The sequence below is a fragment of the Trichomycterus rosablanca genome, chromosome 2 (assembly GCF_030014385.1).
Source record: "Trichomycterus rosablanca isolate fTriRos1 chromosome 2, fTriRos1.hap1, whole genome shotgun sequence".
Taxonomy (NCBI): Eukaryota; Metazoa; Chordata; class Actinopteri; order Siluriformes; family Trichomycteridae; genus Trichomycterus; species Trichomycterus rosablanca.
In genome coordinates, this window is record NC_085989.1 from 58210355 (window position 1) to 58232276 (window position 21922).

A 21922-nucleotide genomic window follows, 5' to 3' on the forward strand; every position below is an offset into this window, starting at 1 on the left:
ATCTACTACATCTAACACTGTACATATTCACTTCATTATGTACTACATCTAACACTGTACACATTCATTCCATCATGTACTACATCTAACACTGTACATATTCACTCCATCATCTACTACATCGAACACTGTACATGTTCACTCCATCATCTACTTTATCTAACACTGTACATATTCACTCCATCATCTACTACATCTAACACTGTACATATTCACTCCATCATCTACTACATCTAACTCTGTACATATTCACTCATCATCTACTACATCTAACACTGTACATATTCACTCCATCATCTACTACATCTAATACTGTACATATTCACTTCATTATGTACTACATCTAACACTGTACACATTCACTCCATCATGTACTACATCTAACACTGTACATATTCACTCCATCATCTACTACATCTAACACTTTACATATTCACTCTATCATCAACTACATCTAACACTGTACATATTCAATTCATCATCTACTACAACACTCCATCATCTACTACATCTAACACTGTACATATTCACTCCATCATCTACTACATCTAACACTTTACACATTCACTCCATCATCCACTACATCTAACACTGTACACATTCACTCCATCATCTACTACATTTAACACTGTACATATTCACTCTGTCATCTACTACATCACTCCATCATCTACTACATCACCCCATCATCTACTACATCACTCCATCATCTACTACATCTAACACTGTACATATTCACTCCATCATCTACTACATCTAACACTGTACACATTCACTCCATCATCCACTACATCTAACACTGTACATATTCACTCCATCATTTACTACATCTAACACTGTACACATTCACTCCATCATCTACTACATCTAACACTGTACATATTCACTCCATCATTTACTACATCTAACACTGTACATATTCACTCCATCATTTACTACATCTAACACTGTACACATTCACTCCATCTACTACATCTAACACTGTACATATTCACTCCATCATCTACTACATCTAACACTTTGCATATTCACTCCATCATCTACTACATCTAACACTGTACATATTCACTCCATCATCTACTACATCTAACACTTTGCATATTCACTCCATCATCTACTACATCTAACACTGTACATATTCACTCCATCATATACTACATCACTCCATCATGTACTACATCGAACACTGTACATGTTCACTTCATCATCTACTTTATTTAACACTGTACATATTCACTTTATCATCTACTACATCTAACACTATACATATTCACTCCATCATCTACTACATCTAACACTGTACATATTTATTCTTTCATCTACTACATCTAACACTGTACATATTCACTCCATCTTTTACTACATCACTCCATCATCTACTACATCTAACACTGTACATATTCACTCCATCATCTACTACATCTAACACTGTACATATTCACTTCATCATCTATTACATCTAACACTGTACATATTCACGTAATCATCTCACTACATCTAACACTGTACATATTCACTCCATCATCTACTACATCTAACACTGTACATATTCACTCCATCATCTACTACATCTAACACTGTACATATTCATTCTATCATCTCACTACATCTAACACTGCACATATTCACTCCATCATCTACAACATGTAACACTGTACATATTCACTCCATCATCTACTACATCTAACACTGTACATATTCACTCCATCATCTACTACATCTAACACTGTACATATTCACTTCATCATCTATTACATCTAACACTGTACATATTCACTCCATCATCTACAACATGTAACACTGTACATATTCACTCCATCATCTACTACATCACTCCATCATCTACTACATCTAACACTGTACATATTTATACAATAATTAATATTTTTTATTTATTAATCTTTATAGCAAAAGCTTGAATAATAGTGTTAATTCGTGCAATTGTATATAAAGTATTTTAAAGTCATATCTATATTCATTTAGAACGTGTTATATAATGAGAGTTTGTAGCAAAATCTACCTGTATGTTGGTGTCTCTAATCCTTAGAAGTGAATCCTTTGCCCAGTTCAGCTGCGCTTCATCACAACATCTCATTTGCCTTCTTAATTTACTTTACTTTGTAACTCAGACACACAGAGCTGATTGGACAGCACTGGTTTACGTTCAGATGATCACCAAATCAGCTTGTAGTGTCGGTAATAAAGCACTTCACCAACCCTCCAAAATTTGTTTGATTATTATACAAGTTCCTTTAATTATTTCATCAACGTAAAATCAATCATCTCGATTCTTTATCCCAGATTTAACATCTCCTCAAGCTGTAACCCAAATGTGACATATCCTCAAACACTATCATGGAACATCTCCTTATATCTTCAGTTGAGCTATTACTGGACCGGCTATGAAAAAACACGGACAGTGCCTTGTGAAAACATAGAAACAAATGAACTGGTTTGTTTGTAAAATCTATTAACGATTTGTTAGTGACGCAGCCGGGACACAAAGGCACAAGATATTTCGAGCAGATGTTCTTGGTCTATTGTGTGTATTGAGCATTTTGGCATCTATGTGGCATTTTTTGCTTCCTTGAGCTGAGGCCAGTAGTTTTCAGGCCCAAATCTGATCTCAGTGCATTTTATATAGGTACAAATGGTACAAAGAACCTTGTGATTCTCTTCTGTATATAATCACAGAGACACCAAATTGAAAATAGTCTGGTTTGAGGTGAATTTTCACCAAAATATGGATTTAGTTTTGTAAGAATTACAGCACGGACCCAACTATGACTAGTTTTACCTAACTGCACTCAATGGCATTATTATCATAATTAAGGTCTAAACCAGGGTGTCTCTCCCCAGTCAATAGAATTAAGTAACCTTATAGATCATTAATTCTGTAGTTTGATGAGATTATTATAAATTCTATAGTTTAACTCATTGCCCGGGACGGAATGAAGCACCTCTGCGTCCGATAGGGGGCAGCAGTCCCGGAGACAGTGGTCACCCATCAGAGGTATTACGTGCCAGACTCTCTTGTGGCACTAAACAAAGCGTGTCCTCAAGTTGACCCCAGCGTCTGCCTCCTGCTCTGGGAACATGGGAGGTTGGTATCCAAGTTGACACTTAAAAAGCAGACATCCCAATGGAGAAGTGTCATAATCTGTTTTGGGCAGACTCCACCCAGAGCAGGTGGTTGGACCAGGATGTAGGGTGCGTCTTAAATCTTGGTTGACCCTCTCCACCAGCCCATTAATCTGTGGGTATAACCCCGAGAACAAGCCGGTGGATGCCACAAGAAGTCAGCAGTGGGCCCAAGTCACCCTTTCCAGAATTATGTCAGGGGTCCCCTTGGCCAAGGGGAGTTTAGGCAGAGGAATGAACCCCTGTGTGCCAGGATGACCAGCAAAGGGGGAGGAAAGGCCAATTGCAGGACTTGTCCTCTTACTGGTAGCCTTTTCAATCCTTTATTGAAGAGAAGCTAGGGTACAGGATCCCAGGATGATGGGCTTGCTAAAGGGTTGGAGACTAGCACTGGCGGGATAGGGTGTCCAGTTTGGTTTTCACTAAAGAACAGGGCCTGGCTGGATGGGAATTAAGCGTTTAGCCTGTTGGATGTGGGCCAGATGCAGGAGTGTTTAGCATCTTCCAACCAAAGTCTCCATTTTTCCAAGGCAAGGTTACATCTCTCTATTTCTAGCGTCATTATTTCTCTCAATCTGTGAAAGACATAAACAGAAAGGTTGTTGCAGGTTGTTGCTAGAACCCCCATCTTGGTGGCTCTACACTCGCTGACGGTACAGGACCCAGGACTCCGAGCCGTACGGGAGTGTGGTTAGGACGACGGCTCTATACACGCTGACGGTACAGGACCCAGGCCTCCGAGCCATACGGGAGTGTGGTTAGGACGATGGCTCTGTACACGCTGACGGTACAAGACCCAGGACACTGAGCATACGGGAGTGTGGTAAAGACGACGGCTCTATACACACTGACGGTACAGGACCCAGGACTCTGAGCCGTACGGGAGTGTGGTAAGGACGATGGCTCTGTACACGCTGACGGTACAGGACCCAGGACTCTGAGCCGTACGGGAGTGTGGTAAGGACGACGGCTCTATACACGCTGACGGTACGGGACCCAGGACCCTGAGCCATACGGGAGTGTGGTAAGGACGACGGCTCTATACACGCTGACGGTACAGGATCCAGGACTCTAAGACGTACGGGAGTGTGGTATGGACGACGGCTCTATACATGCTGACGGTATGGGACCCAGGACTCCGAGCCGTACGGGAGTGTGGTAAGGATGATGGCTCTATACACACACCGATGGTACAGGACCCAGGACTCCGAGCCGTACGGGAGTGTGGTAAGGACGACGGCTCTATACACGCCGACGGTACAGGACCCAGGACTCCTAAGCCGTACGGAAGTGTGGTAAGGACGACGGCTCTATACACACCGAAGGTACAGGACCCAGGACTCCGAGTCGTACGGGAGTGTGGTAAGGACGACGGCTCTATACACGCCGACGGTACAGGACCCAGGACTCCGAGCCGTACGGAAGAGTAGTAAGGACGACGGCTCTATACACGCTGACCTTAGTATCCTTCTTGAGACGTTTATTGCTCCACACTCGCTTGTACAGCCTGTCAAAAGCACTACTGGCCTTGGCCAGCCCGTTGTCCACCTCCTTGTCGATCTTAGCATCTGACGCAATGGTACATCCCAGGTAGGTGAACTGGTTAACGCTTCGCATTTTAGCCGCACCCCGAAGAGCTGGGCAGCATCTGCGAAGCATGATGTAATGTGCTGCAGTGCACGTTCGAAATGCGCCACAAGGGTAGCGTCATCTGCAAAGAGCAGGTCTTTAACCAGTCGCTCCATTGTCTCGGTGTGGGCAAGCAGACGCCTAAGGTCGAACAGGTTAGAGTGCGTCCATCGCCTGGTCGAGCACCATACTGAAGTAGAAAAGGGTCGGTGCCCGTATTGGTCTATGCACTAGTCTGTATACTACAATAACAGGCTTCCTGATTGGTAGTTATGGCTTTTGGTTTTGGTGTTCCAGCACCAGAGCTGATATTGATTGGTTTACTGGAAGAGATAAGGCACTGGTACCCAGTCCTTAAAAGTATCTGCCCCTTTTAACCCTCCATCAGTGTAACATCTTTGTAACATGTTCTACCCCCTTTATTATTGTATTAGCCAGCTTTAGCCCCATCCCATATTACCCCCTTACCCTGTGCAACAGTGTGGGGACCTATCCTGTTCCGTCATGGCTCTGCCTCCGAGCACAAAAGCAAAGTCTATAAGGACTCTGACCTCAACCCCCAATATCATCTTTGGGATGAACTGGAATGTCAAGTGCGAGCATGGCCTTCTTGACCTCTACTGATTCACCCTGATTGCCATACACATCCAGTAAAGCCAAAACAACCTGGAATTGAGTAGATGCTGCACACCCAGGTTCAAAACTAAACACACACGTGGGGAAGAGGGCAAATGCAAATAGCAGCCTGACTAACCCCGGGCTTCGCCTTTGATTTGCTAACTTAATGGACCGTTAAAATGTTTGTATTTACTGACAGGTCCATGCAACACAGGCAGGCGGTGTTGTTATTACTGGGCATTTCCTTAATCTATTGACCCTGGACTTCATTCATAATTCTCTAAAACGTAAAAACAACTTTGGTTGAACTCAAACTGACCTGAGCATAAACATCTTACACACGTGTTAACAATGTAGCCTGAATAACCAGCATTCAGTTTTCTCTCGAGGTCCAAATGGTGACACTTTGGGGATTAGTCCTCTGGGTTGGTATTAATGGACAGTTTTTATTAGAAGGTTTTATCTTTTCTGAAAATCCTGATCAATGAAAGCTCTGAGCTGTTCCCTTTAACTTTGTACAGGCTGATGATTCAAGAGAACATGCTCGTCCTGATTTCCCTACATAACCCATTAAACCAAAACAACCTGGTTAAAAATAAGCAGGCTGGGTAACCTTAGGAACCTGAGACAGGTGGTTCAGCTCAGAAATGCAAGTTCAGGTGGTAAACTGGGGGATGACCTAGAGGGCTGAGTAGGGAGCTCCCCCTTTGTTCCCCCCTTTGTGTGTATAGTGTTTGTAGGAGCGAGCACCAGACTTCCAAGGTTCAATGTCTTCCTTTCTGGCCCGAACAAACCTGGTACAGAGGTGCCCAAAACCCAATTACCTGTGCTGGCTGGAGCTATCAAAATGATCCCATCTAGCTGAAACTAGAGCAGTTGGACCAAAGATTGATCTAAGAGCTTCTGGAGCTTCCAACAGGTGGCTGAGGATCACCTGGCAATGTATCCTGAACCAAAACATGGGGTGCTGACTAATACCCACAATCTGCTGCAGTCAGTATTTAGTGTGACCCCAGTTGGCATTAAGCACATCTTGAACTCTACTGTTCACTTCTTTATTTCTTTTTTTGTCCAGCTGGTCCCTTACTGCTTATATAACGCTCTGTCAGTGTTTCATCAGCCGATTCTCTCTCTGAATATGATTTTATTGCACTAGCGCATTAGCAGTGCTGAAAATTAAAACCGTTCCCAATCAGGTGCTTTCCAGAAGGAATGACGTGACGTCTGTGCTTTTCAGTGTTCATGATTTCATCCATTTGGATTTACTCAGGCTGTTGATTAGCCTTTTCAGACTAGGGGTGTGTGGCTCCGGTCCTGGGGGTCCGGGGTCTGAGGCTTTCATGTCTGGTTTCTGACCCCTAGGACCGGAGCTGCCCACCCCGAATACAGACAAAGGCGCAGAGCTTGGGGGGATCTAGGTGATAGAAACGTGTGGTGATCAGGGATGTTGGGTTGCTGTCGTTCTGCCTCTCTTGTCCGATCACTCATGACCTTGTTACCTGCTCGCTCTGCCTTTTAGTTATGCTGTAATAATTAGTGGTGACAAAACTGATTCACATTGTAATGACATCTTCTGTTGTTTTACCCCGAGGTGGTTCTGACGGAAACCCACCTGAGGTGCCAACAATGCTGCTCATACTAGATGTGATGGAAACCTGGCTTGTTTGCACCAAAAATGTCCAGAACTCGCTACATACTTTATCACAGACTGGACTGAACAATGAAAAACTCACTTTATTTACTACTTTTAGTTCAATTTAATTTTGTGTTGGTATGATTTGTGTGGATTCTGCTCATTTAAGTTTTCCTCCAGGCCGCCCAAAGAGGATGTTGGTCCCTGCTGAGTCTGGTTCCTCTCAAGGTTTCTTCCTGTATTTTTAAGGGAGTTTTTCCTGCCACTGTCGCCCCCGGCTTGCTCATCAGGGTTTTTTTTTTTAGTCTGTCGGTCCTGGATTCTGTCAAGTTGCTTTGAGATGATGTGTATTGTAAAAAGCGCTGTACGAATAAAATTGACCTGACTTGACAGACCCTCTATCATGTTTAATGAAGGGCACAAGCACTTATTCTTTCATCTCTCTTCAACTATTCTTCTTACATATTGTCGATGATTAGGCTTTTCACCCTCTTCCCCTTCTGTAAGCATCCCGATAAAGCTGCCAGATGCTGAGCCGGGTCCGGGCTGGATGAAAGAAATTCTCCGAAACTTTTCATCACGTTTTGGAAGTTGTCTTGGCCTTCCAGTCCTTTTTCGTCCTCGACCTCTCCTGAGTGTTTACATTTCTTTATAACAGCTTGACTCTCCCATCATAAGTATCCAGTTTGATCAGCAGCCTTGCCGATGCACTGTTATGATTCCGTGTCTGTCGAATTCCATGATCTTTGGCCTTTTGAATAGATCAATAAGATCGACACGGTTCTGGTTCTGGTTTGCAAACTTGATTTTGAACCGGTTCCACGTGTTTCCACCAAAAAAAAGAGGTTCCAGACAGAGAACTAGCATCTAATCTGGCACCACAGAATACTGGGTTTTTCAGCGCGAACCGTGACGTCCATCTGTGTCACAGTGTAGAGGTTTGGAGTGGACGTTTTCACATGAGATATTATTACATTATATAGAATTTAAACCACTTTCATCTTTTAAAGTTCACCTGATTACATTCTGATCCAATTTGCCGTTGATATTCGCTGATATTTTCAAGAGAAGAACTGTGTGATATAACGTGGTAAAAGTGACCAGGACAGAATAAACACTTAAATAAAGCGTAACGTGGCTTGTTGTACTAAAACAATGAGCGATGCACTCGCTGAATCGAGATATCTAGCATGTTCAGATATCTGGATAGGTGTTTTCCGATTGGCAATGAGTGCGGTGTCGAACAGCCAATGAGAACGTAAGATACGGTGTGAGGGGAAACGCAGGGGAGGAGTGTAAAAAGGTGGTACAGAGGCGTAATATAGTTTATATCAGAATACATCAGCACACACACGTTATACAGTATTTCTGACCTTATTGTTCTCTACAGAACAAAACACCCACGCTGCATTGCAAAAATATTTATTAACCTCCGACTCACTATAGAACAATCCAAATTCATTTATTTTTCCTCTTTGATTTTACGCTGCACATCAGCGCACAAACTCCGATCTCTCGCTACTTGTTGACCTGTATTTTTGGACATGGTATTATTAAACCCCTCGTCACTTCTTACGTGTGTTTTCATGACAAAACGTAGTTTGGGAGACCAGAGAAGCTCGCCTGCGATTCCAGTTTGTGATAGATGGTGTAGTGTGTGACCCTCTATCACCGATCAGTCGTGTAGTGTGAAATACACACCGACTTGAAAGACTCCCGATTACAAGAGTAGTGTGAACTTGGCATAAGCCACCGTGCCGTCCTTGAGAAAGACACGTTTACTTTTACAAAAAGCCTTAAATGAAAAGTAAAAGTAATTTGCAACAAGTTTACAAAAAGTGAAAACAAACGGCCCATCTTTTTTGCCTGATTCACCAATACAGCAGACTGAAAAAAGGCGGACTTACACGTAAGTGGGGGGCGTTTTTCTGTTTAATTACCTTCATTTAACTTTTTTTAAGTTAATCTGATAGAAAAGTCTGTTTTTTTTGTTGTTTATTACATTTAAATCTCTTAGCACATTTAAATGTGAACTCAAATGAGTACAGCGTACTCTGCATTTTACAGCAGAGCGAAAAACTTAAATAATTTATGTACGTGGTACTAAAAATGTTTGATTAGATATAAAATCCGGGCTTACAGTGTATGAGTTTAATTCACTGAAAGCTTGCTAATATGTACAGTATATGTAATACCAAAGCATGTCTGTCACAAACCTGGTGTAATAGACCTTTTTAACAGCACTCATATTCAAATAAAATCGTAGGACAGATACAGGTGTTAGCAATGACATCAAATCAAATCAAATCAACGCACCTTACTGTCACGTCACATTAACACAGGTGTAAAAGGTGAGTGAAAATCTTGGGTGCATAGTCCCTCACAGCTGCAATACACATTAATTACAAAAAATATACACATTAACTTACATAAAACTTATATAAAACTTACATAAAACTAGCACCATTTGTGCAGTATACACAGGTATTGATTAAAGACTCTTTATGTACACATGTACAAAATTATGAAATGTGAATGAATATAAATATATAAAATTTGTAATAATAAGTCCGAGATGTACAGTTATTGTACAAGATATGAGTTATACATGGTATGTGTGCAGGTGTGGTGAATATAGTTCGATTGAGTGTGTATGGTGGGGGTTCCTGTATTGATTATGAGGGGTGTGCTTGTCCATTGCTGTTCAGCAGTCTGATGGTTCGGGGGAAGAAGCTGTCTTGGAACCGGCTGGTTGTTGACATGATGCTCCTGTACCTCCTGCCGCTCGGCAGCTGTGAGAACAGGCAGTTCTCACATGAATTAAAGTTCCATCCTATGCAGGCTTAGGAGAGCCAAACATAAAAAAACAGAATTTAGGTAAATAGTTTTCCTTGTTTGTACTTGTTTGTTTGTAGAGCTTGGAGAGTTCATGCATGTTAACATTTAAACGTGTCCTTAAACATTTCGAGGCACCAGCTGGTTCAGTCATGTAGCTGCAGCTCCTCTGGTTTGGTTACTCAGTGGACCATTGAAATGTTTGTAGAGAATTCAGTGACCATTGAAGAACCTCCATGATGGATGGCAGGACCTTGGAGCACACTGGGTGAAACTGTGGCAGCATCGGGCAGCCCTCGTAAGCCTGTTACAACTATTTGTAACATCATGAACAGGTTGAAACGGAGTGTTGATTGTATTTGATGAATAAATCCGTGTCAGCTCCATCTGCCCTGTATATCAATGGTAAAGCCACATTTATTTATATAGCGCTTTGTACAGTAGACATCGTCTCAAAGCACCCTTTACAGAATCCAGGACCTACAGACCAAAAACCTCCTGTTGAGCAAACCGAGGGCGACAGTGGCAGTAAAAACCCCCTTAAAATTACAGCAAGAAACCTTGAGAGGAACCAGACTCAGCAGGGACCCTGTCCTCCATGGGTGGCCGGGAGGATCATTTGAATTGAAGTACATAAAAGTTGAAACTAGCAAAAAATAATGTGAGTTCTTTATTATTTAGTCCAGTCTGTGATAAAGTTTGAAGTGAGTTCTTGACAGTTTCGGTGCAAACACGCCAGGTTTCCATCTAGTAGGTAGTCACATCTAGTAGGAGCAGCATTGTTGGCAAGGCAGTCTCGACTTGCAGTCTTTAACCTCGAGAGGGTGAACAGGTTTCCATCAGAACCACCTCGGGGTAAAACAACAGAAGATGTTACAATGTGAATCATTAAGAGTAAAATATCAGTTTTACAGAGAGTAGCTTTAGACTCCGCCCATTAATTATTACAGCAGAACTAAAAGGCAGAGCGAGCAGGTATTATTTAGGTGGTGTATGTTTCTCAGCACTGCAGTGACACTGACATGGTGGTGGTATGTTAGTGTGTGTTGTGCTGGTATGAGTGGATCTAAACACCTCACTGTCACTGCTGGACTGAGAATCGTCCTCCAGCCAAAAATATCCAGCCAACAGCGCCCCGTAAGCAGCGTCCTGTGACCACTGATGAAGGTCTAGAAGATGACTGACTCAAACAGCAGCAATAGATGAGCGATCGTCTCTGACTTTACAGCTACAAGGTGAAGCAACTAGGTAGGAGTGTCTAATAGAGTGGACAGTGAGTGGACACGGTGTTTAAAAACTCCACTCATACCAGCACAACACACACTAACACACCACCACCATGTCAGTGTCACTGCAGTGCTGAGAATCATCCACCACCTAAAAAATACCTGCTCTGTGGTGGTCCTGTGGGGGTCCTGACCATTGAAGAACAGCATGAAAGGAGGTAACAAAGCATGTAGAGAAACAGATGGACTACAGTCAGTAGTTGTAGAACTACAAAGTGCTTCTATTTGGTAAGTGGAGCTGATAAAATGGACAGTGACCTCATTAAACATCTTTGGGATGAATTGGAATGTCACACACTCTAATATATCGTTGTCGTAGATAACGAAAGGTTATCAAAGCCACGACAAGGGTGGGACAACTTCATATTAAAGCCTGTGGGGAAAGAACAAATGCAAATACCCGCCTGACCAATCCTGCGGCTTCTCCTTTGATTTGGTAACCTAATGGACCATTAAAATGTTTGTAGAGAATTCACTGACCATTGGAGAAACCTTCATGAGGTCCGTGCAGCAGAGGTGGTGACGTTATTACTGGGCATTTCCTTAATCGATTGACCGTGACGGCAGAGGTCAGCACTTGTGTAATAGACTTAGCACTTAAGCTAACATGTACTTACTGGACAACATGTACCGTGCTGGACAAAGTTGTTTGACCGATGATGTTTAGGACAGAGAAAGTTAATTAAATGTGGTGGGCGTGTGACCCCGTGTTTACTTTTGAGGCTTCTTAACACACTGGCTGGTTAACTGCTGGGGCACAATGAAGCCTGCCCAAGTAATCTAGCCTAATCTGTAAGTTCAGATAAAAACAACAACAGATTAGCGACAATTCAACTGATACGTTTTGTTTTCATTACAGAACAAAAGCGCTCGATAAATCACGGCACAGCGGCCAAAATCCCAAACACAGCAAAAACATCATAACCGCTGCTTACCTTAGCTTCTGTTCTTCCAGATGCTACTACATTTATAAGCGTGCGTCCCATTAGGAACAGAATCCGTTATTTTGTAAATGTGCTTATAATTAAAAACCTCCAAACTTTTCCCGGTCGTGAAGTAAAACAGGAAGTGGTTAGAAAGCCGATCGAGCGTTTCATTACCACGTCATCTGTGTGACGCAAACTGAATAAACGCAAATAACAGCATTTCTTACTAACAATTACAATCAGAAGCTCTGATTGGTTCAGAAAGCGGTTCTTACAACCATTAGCGCCGATTCTGTAGGAGCGTTCCATTCACATTATCTGTTCCTGTGAAGTGCACTACGTAGGGTATTCCACCATTTTAAGTGAGATTCCAATCTGCTCCCATTGTGCTTTACAAGATGTAACATAAAGCCCCCACAATGGGGGCGTTTGTGTACAAGTTAATTTTGCGACCCATTTTTTGTATGTAATGCAAATAAAATAAATATGCAGTGTTCCTTACATTTACTTTGGAATGTGTCCCAACTTTTTTTGGAATGTGTTGCAGGCCTGAAATGCAGGAATGGAGGTTTATTAATAAATGAAATGAAGTTGAGCAGATAAAACATACTACTAAGTACTTTTAGGTTTCCCATTACATTCTTTTTTTTAATGCATTTTCTCCAATTTTTACCCAATTGTCTGTTCTTATGTCTGTTCTGGTCCTCAAGGAAGTGAACGTTTTTATAGCTGATCTTTTCCTTTAAAAATTTTCAATTTTTAAATACCACTAAACTATCATTCATTTCTTTGTGTCCTTTGTCAAATATTATGTTCTTATTGATGTTTCAGGTTTATAACGCAGACATCCCAAGTTGCAAAAACTCATTTCAGGGAGGTACCCCCAGACCCGGACCTCGACCCCGACCCCCCAAGCCCAAAAAAAAAAAGCTAAAAAAAAACCTCTTGCACACACCAAAGGATATGGGTGATAACACTTTTAGGAGCTACTAACTGAGCTACTAAGCTGTTCGCGTCACAAACACAATAATGTGTACTACATAGTGCACTAAATAGTGTGAAAGATAATAGATTTATGTTCCCTACATAGTGTACTAGATAGTATATTAGATAACGGATATATGTTCCCTACATAGTGCACTAGATAGTATATTAGATATGAATTTATGTTCCCTACGAAGTGCACTAGAAAGAATAACTAGATGATTTGTGTTCCTTACATAGTACACTAGATAGTGTACTTCCGAGAGACTTGGGATGTCTGGAACTGGCATGTTTAGTTAGCAGCTGTCTCACATGCACATGATTTGTTTTAGAACATGACCACACCCTTCCCTCCGTCCTGCTTTCTTTATGGATGCGGTGAGGGAGGACATGCAGGTCCTTGATGGAACAGTGGAGCATTTTTAGGAAGAAGAATGAATGAATGTGGTGATGATCTCGGTCCTCACACTGCAGTCAAACTCAAACTCAAGTGAAGCTTTATTGGCATGACAAATAAGGACATTCGTATTGCCAAAGCAAGTTACAGAGAAATAATAAAAATAACATTAAGAACAAATATATACAAAACAGTTACAAAAAATATAAAATAAAATAATAATAAAAACAGTGCAAAATAATAACAATAACAATTATAATATTTACAGTAACGAGGTAGTAATAACGATCAGTTTGTGTGTGTGTGTACATGTGTACGTGTGTATGAGACATGGTCACCCACTGTCCCTCACCTGGTGGCAGGTGTGTGTATAGAGTGCTGCTAGTGTGCAGCTCTCTCTGTGCTCCCCCAGTAGGTGGGGCAGTTTGTCGGGGTCTGGGAGGGAGGTAAAGTTGGGGATGATGTTATTAAATTTAGGGAAGAATTCAGTCCAGTAGAGGCGCTAATAACCCGGAAAGATTCAAATCAACCGACTCAGTTCAGACCAGAAGAAGCAGCAGCAGCAGCTCCACTTACAGCGGTTACCGTGTTTGTACCGAAGTGAATCATCTGTAAGTAAAATCTTCATTTATTATTTATTCCGCTTTATTTATAAACTACATTTTATACAGTAACACCAGTTCATAATAAAACATCACTGTGAGGATTTGAGGAGCTTTAACTTGTGTCTTATTGAAGCACAAACGAGTGTGTTATCATACACGAACCGATTCATTTGAACCGAATCAGCAACATGAATCATTTGATCAAGTTTAAAAGAAACGCATCAAGTTCTTTTAGGTTTGTTTACAGCTTCTTTTATAGAAACTTTATTAAAAGCTTTATCGTGAACTAGTTTATCTGTTGATCTGTTTAGACTCCTGGGTTAAAGAAAAGAAGAAACTGGGACCTGAGTTATGAGATTGTTACACTTTCAGTAATGAGGAGATGCTAAAGGAATCCACAGTGAAAGTGTTGTGGTGACAGTACCAGTCAGGGTGGGAAGATTTCTGAATGAATAGGAGATTTTAGAGAAGATGAAAAGAAAGAAATGTGTAAATCACATTCTATAGAGATTCTACAGGTTGGTAGCAGTCAGGAGATCCAGTGAGATCTGTAGTGAAGTGGAGGTGTTTTGTTAAGACAACTTTGTGTTCCAAAATGCCACAAGGAGGAAATGTTAGAAGACTTTATTTTATCGTTCCTGAGAAGTGTGGAGCAAAATGAAGAATGTAGGACTTGAAATGAAAATACACAACACATGGAGTCTGGATTTGATGGTAAATAAAGGTGATTTCTTGTGGTTAGTTCGGTGTGAAGTCTAAACGGTGGAAAGCAGGATGCAGAAGGACTATTGAGCAAGAACTGAACTGAATAAGAACGATGGATATCTGGTTTAAAGACGTGGAGGGGCGGCACGGTGGCTAAGCGGGTAGCACTGTCGCCTCACAGCAAGAAGGTCCTGGGTTCGATCCCCAGGTGGGGCGGTCCGGGTCCTTTCTGTGTGCATGTTCTCCCCGTGCCTGCGTGGGTTTCCTCCGGGTGCTCTGGTTTCCTCCCACAGTCCAAAGACGTGCAAGTGAGGTGAATTGAAGATAATAAATTGTCCATGACTGTTCCATATAACCTTGTGAACTGATTAATCTTGTGTAATGAGTAACTACCGTTCCTGTCATGAATGTAACCAAAGTGTAAAAACATGACGTTACAATCCTAATAAACAAACAATCTAATCCATTTCAGTATTTGAAAATAAACAAACAAAGACGTGGAATTGAGGAATATGTTTCAATTGTAGTTTGTAGTTAAATATGTGATGTAAGTGGCTTTTTGTGGTTAAAATGGTGTTTGTACTTGTATGTTCATAGTTATTACATGGTAATATGATCTATAATGTGTTTTGTGTCCGTTATTACTTGAAGTTTATAACTTAACCGTTCTGTGTTGGATATAACAGGAGAAATCTGTGAACACAATTAGAATAAACCAAATGACACAGAGACTCAGAACTAAATATCTGAATTATTGGGAAACTAAAGCTCAGAGTAAAATGCAGTACCCCCCCCTAAATTAAGAAACACCCTGACGAGGTACAGACTGAGCACACACGACCTGGCCGTGGAGACGGGGCGACACACCCGGTCCTGGCTGCCCCGGGAGGAGAGGTTGTGCCAGCACTGCACTCTGAGTACAGTAGAGACGGAGCTGCACTTCCTCACCCGGTGTACCAAGTACCACCACGTCCGCTCCCAATTCTTCCCTAAATTTAACATCATCATCCCCAACTTCACCTCCCTCCCAGACCCCGACAAACTGCCCCACCTACTGGGGGAGCACAGAGAGAGCTGCACACTAGCAGCACTCTATACACACACCTGCCTCCAGGTGAGGGACAGTGGGTGACCACGTCTCATACACACGTACACATGTACACACAAATGTTTATTTTTATTATGTAATCATTTTTATTACTGTAAATGTTACCATTTTTATTGTTACTATTTGCACTGTTTTTATTATTATTTTATTCTATTTTATTTGATCTCTCTTTGAGCTTAAAGCAGATTTTGGAGTTGGTCTTCAGTGGTTTTTGTATTGGTTTCATTGTTAGACGTTGGAGTCTTTGCACCACGACGGTCCTCATACAGGACAGACTGAAGATGCTGATGTAGAATGTACACAAACACCGTCACCATATATGATGTAAAAGGTTAAACCAGGTGCACTGGGACCATCACATTATAAAGTACGTTTATCTGTCTGTCTGTCTGTGTATCAGATCGTTAATAATGAAGACAGTGGAAGAGGAGCACGTCACCCTTGTGGATCTACAGAATGAAGGAATCCAGAAGGAACTGATACAAAAGGAAGAACCTGAAGATGATGATGATGATGATGATTTCTTCTGTAAGTAAATATGGAGCAATATTCCTGTACATGTTCTGTACCGTACTGTCCTGTACTGTCCTGTACTGCACTCCAGTCTGGATTCAATCTAACTAGTATTTATTTGTGGTGACCAAACCCACAAGCTTACATTCCCTCCAGTTGTTGAGTCTCTTCTTCTCATACTGATGGAATTTCAGGTGAAGTGTCTTTAATCCCTGTGGAACTCGTCCTCTCTGAGGTGCAGCGACAGCGTGGAGGTTTCCAGATGAAGCCTGTGAAGAAGGAGGAAGATGAAGATGAACTCAGTAAGACGTTTGTTTATCTTATTACAATAAAATGTGGCCTTGCACTTGTCACAGTACACATGTTTTCCCAGTGCACTGTGGATATTTACACCCGGTTGCTTCTTTATAATCATCATAATTTAGAATATGGTCCATCATGGCAGTGAGGACCTCTTCAGTTGCTCGCCGTTTAGCAGAGGCTCTCCATGGCGGTTCCTTTATGACAAGCTTGGTCTTCTCTTTTCCTTGCTGCTTGTGGCTTCCTTGCTTCACACAAGAGCTTCTGCAATGTTCATTTTGAAGTCCAGTGGATCCAGTATGTTCTGTCTCAAGCCAATTGTTCACAGAAGCCAGGTCAAGGGCATGTGTAATCATTCTAAAGAGTCCATTTTCTGGACTTGGTGTCTGTCTTGTACAGACTTTTCAGTTGATCCAGCTTGTACACACCACCCATGGCCTGGTTATATCTCAGCTCAACAGACAAAGTACATTTTGATGCTCTGTAGCGTTTTTCTTTCTCTCTGGATACACGGTGAATGCAGAAGCACTGCAAAACTAGCCTGAACATTATACGTCTAGACCCACTGTCCACTGTAATGGACAGTAAAATTTAAAAAAATCCTGTGCAGAACGTCAATATTTTATAATTAATATTGAAACTTATATTTCACAATCTATCACTTAAGAGTGAAATAAACTCGGCCGCTCAGGTGGCGCAGCGGTAAAAACACACACTGAAACCAGAGCTGGGATCTGGAATACATCGTATCGAGTCTCGGCTCTGCCTGCCGGCTGAGGCTGAGCAGCCACATAAATAACGATTGGCCTGTTGTTCAGATATGGGCGGGACTAAGCCGGATGGGGTCTCTCTCACCCTTGACTGGTGCAATTACGACCTCTGCTGGCTGATTGATGGCGCCTGCACAGAGACAGGAAAAGAGTGTGTTGATTAGGGTGTGTCTCTCCGTACACAACGCTGATCCGCACTGCACTCGTCAATGTGCAGGTGATAAGAGGCATAAGGCTGCTGCCCTTCGTTCTCCTCAATCAGAGCGGGGATCGGCATTGGTGGAGAGGAAGCGTGACGCAATCGGGCAATTGGACATGCTAAAAAGGGAGAAAATGCATAAACAAAATATATATATATATATATATATATAAAAAAAGAGTGAAATAAACTCATAGCATGACAGAAAACTGTGCTCTAAATCAGATAAAGTGAGATAAATGAGTGATTACTCTGCCTCAGTGATTGGAGAGAAGCTATTGAGAGCAACACTTTAGAGCAAGCACATGAAGATGTGTGTACCTGTAGGCTCCAGACGGTCTTCTGAAGGAGGGAGGCCCGTGTTTGGATCACCTCACGTCTTGTTGGTTCTTATCTCTGGTCCTGTTCCGTCGAGAAGCGGGCTGTCCAGGCTGCACACTTCACTCAGGAGCCTTGACCAACAATAGTTGATTCTGAGGTGTTTACATGGGGCCCGAAGCACGCTCCTTTCTTCATCCCTGAACAGGTACAGATGTGGATCTCACCGATCATCACGAGTTGTGCAATTCACTGGATTCTCTACACGCAGCCGAATAGGAACTTTACTGGTGGTAAAGTTCGGACGCGGACAATTTACGTTGAATCCAAACCTGCGAAAACATGAACACTGAACTAAGGAATCATTTACATTAAAGCGACTTACACAATGAGCGAAACACGATGAGCAATTAATGGTTAAGGGCCTTGCTCAGGGACCCAACAGTGGCAACTTGGTGGTGATGGGGCTTGAACCGGCAACCAATTCTGTTTACTAGTCCAGTACCTTAACCACTGAGCTATCACTTGCCTCAAAAAGGAATCGAAAGGAGTCGACTCGTTCAGCCTAACTCTTTAACTCTTCTGAGTTAGCTACATTCTAGAACCATGTGCTGAACTCCTTAAGTCTGAACTGTGCCAAACACAGAGCTCCACACTCTTTGTCTCCAGTAGGTGATGCTGAAACCTTGGTTTTGACTAAGTTGGCTCACTTAGGAATTTTTGTAAAAGTTACTCTGCCCGTAGCCTAGTGGTTGCTGGTTCAAGCCCCACCACTGCTAGGTTGCTGCTGTTGGGCCCTTGAGCAAGGCCCTTAACCCTCAATTGCTCAGACTGTACACTGTAACTATAATGTAAGTCGCTTTGGATAAAGGCGTCTGCTAAATGCTGAAAATGTAAACAGTCCAGTGCTGCTTCTCTGTAGCCCAGGTCAGGCGCTTCTGCCGCTGTTTCTGGTTCAAAAGTGGCTTGACCTGGGGAATGCGGCACCTGTAGCCCATTTCCTGCACACGCCTGTGCATGGTGGCTCTGGATGTTTCTACTCCAGACTCAGTCCACTGCTTCCGCAGGTCCCCCAAGGTCTGGAATCGGCCCTTCTCCACAATCTTCCTCAGGGTCCGGTCACCTCTTCTCGTTGTGCAGCGTTTTCTGCCACACTTTTTCCTTCCCACAGACTTCCCACTGAGGTGCCTTGATACAGCACTCTGGGAACAGCCTATTCGTTCAGAAATTTCTTTCTGTGTCTTACCCTCTTGCTTGAGGGTGTCAATGATGGCCTTCTGGACAGCAGTCAGGTCGGCAGTCTTACCCATGATTGCAGTTTTGAGTAATGAACCAGGCTGGGAGTTTTTAAAAGCCTCAGGAATCTTTTGCAGGTGTTTAGAGTTAATTCGTTGATTCAGATGATTAGGTTAATAGCTCGTTTAGAGAACCTTTTCATGATATGCTAATTTTTTGAGATTTTGAGATGGGTTTTCATGAGCTGTATGCCAAAATCATCAGTATTAAAACAATAAAAGACCTGAAATATTTCAGTTGGTGTGCAATGAATCTAAAATATATAAAAGTTTAATTTTTATCATTACATTATGGACAATAATATACTTTATCACAATATGCTAATTTTTTGAGAAGGACCTGTGTATATATATATACATACAATGAGCGAACATTCGGACAGCGGACGGTGTTTTTCCAGTGTTTTCTTTATATTTTGATATTTTGTAAAATTCAATATTAAAATGTCCCCAAAGAATGTGCAGAGGAAGCGTAGTGGTGAGAAAATGAACAAATGTATTACTGTACATTTGTTGTTGTATAATTACTCCTGCCAGTAGGTGTTACTGTGTATCAGACAGAGGGGACAGTGAGTGAGAGAGAAGAAGGAATTCGGCTCAGTAAAGTATTCTTACACCTACAAAATACAACACTACTAAAATAAAGAGGAAATAATAGAGAAATATGAGAGTTATTGTTGTTTAGATACATTTTATATAAAAGAAGGAAACGTATTATGGTGTATGGTGCAGCACACGTACTGCACTGAAATGTGATGTGTGTTATGTACAGTACTACTGTGTATTGTTGTTTATTATTGTTTATTACAGGAATGTCTATTCTATAATTTAAGATTAAGAGAAAATATACTTAACATATTATATATTATAACAAAAAAGAGCATTTAAGACATTAGAGAGGTTAGGTAAGGGGTATTTCTTATGGGGAAAATAGGTTTAACTAACGAACATTTTGACTTAAGAACAAACAGCCCTTCAGAACCAATTACATTTGTAAGTCAAGGGTCGACTGTACTAGATAAGTGTGTGTGTGTGTGTGTGTGTGTGTGTGTGTGTGTGTGTGTGTGTGTAAGTGAAAAAGGTTAAGAGGCCAGGCGTCGCTTGGCTAAAAGATGTTTTTATTTGTTTCTGCTTCAGAACTGAACATCGATTCCTCGTGTCCATGTTCCTCTACAACCCAAAATCACCTCCACAATCACAGTGACAAAGATGATGCGCTGGTGAAATCTGAGACTGAACATGAGGATCTGACGCCCACCAGAAGCTCCAGTAATCAGCAAACGTCCTCTGGTACTGTCAGCATTAACACCTCTCTCAGTCCCACACAGGAAGAAGGAAACGTCTGCTCACAGTGTGGGAAGAGCTTCAGGTTCCCGAGTGATCTCAAAATACACCAGCGCATTCACACCGGAGAGAAGCCGTATCACTGCTCACAGTGTGGGAAGAGCTTCAGGTTCCAGAGTGATTTCAAAATACACCAGCGCATTCACACCGGAGAGAAACCGTATCAGTGCTCACAGTGTGGGAAGAGCTTCAGGTTCCAGAGTGATTTCAAAATACACCAGCGCATTCACACTGGAGAGAGACCGTGTCAGTGCTCACACTGTGGAAATAGCTTCAGTTGTCTGAGAACTCTCAAAACCCATCAGCGCATTCACGCCGGAGAGAGACCGTATCAGTGCTCGCAGTGTGAAAAGAGTTTTAATACACAGTCATCTCAAAATACACCAGCGCATTCACACTGGAGAGAAACCCTATCAGTGCTCGCAGTGTGGAAATAGTTTTAAAACACAGAGTAATCTCAAAAAACACCAGCGTATTCACACCGGAGAGAAACCGTATCAGTGCTCACAGTGTGGGAAGAGCTTCAGTTTCCAGAGTCATCTCAAAACACACCAGCGCGTTCACACTGGAGAGAGACCGTATCAGTGCTCGGAGTGTGGGAAGAGCTTCAGTTGTCTGAGAACTCTCAAAACCCATCAGCGCATTCACGCCGGAGAGAGACCGTATCAGTGCTCACAGTGTGGGAAGAGTTTTAATCAACAAAATTATTTTAAGGAACACCAGCGCATTCACACTGGAGAGAAACCGTATCAGTGCTCACAGTGTGGAAAGAGTTTTAATCAACAGAGTCATCTCACAAAACACCAGCGCATTCATACAGGAGAGAAACCGTATCAGTGCTCACAGTGTGGAAAGAGTTTTAATAATCAGGGTAGTCTTAAAGAACACCAGCGCATTCACACCGGAGAGAAACCCTATTTCTGCTCACAGTGTGACAAGAGTTTTAATACACAGAGTAATCTCAAAACCCACCAGCGCATTCACACCGGAGAGAAACCGTATCAGTGCTCACATTGTTCGAAGAGTTTTAATCAGCAGAGTGTTCTCAAAACACACCAGCGCATTCACACAGGAGAGAAACCGTATTTCTGCTCGCAGTGTGGAAAGAGTTTTAGTCAACAGAGCCATCTCAAAACACACCAGCGCATTTACTCTCGATAAAAACCGTGTTTGTAAAGAGAAAAGAGTATTTTCTAAAATCGCACCAGCGCATTCACACAAGAGTTTTACCAAGAGTTTTAAACTGTTCAGCTCATTTACAGCATTTAGCTGAATGTTTTATGTTCATTTTTGTCAGCTCAGCGCCTGTATTATTA

At 42.1% G+C, this 21922-nt stretch overlaps 1 pseudogene; it reads left to right on the forward strand.

Annotated features, from left to right (window-relative positions):
* Positions 1-21922, forward strand: part of LOC134302895 (uncharacterized) — a 657104-nt pseudogene that overhangs the window by 151129 nt on the left and 484053 nt on the right.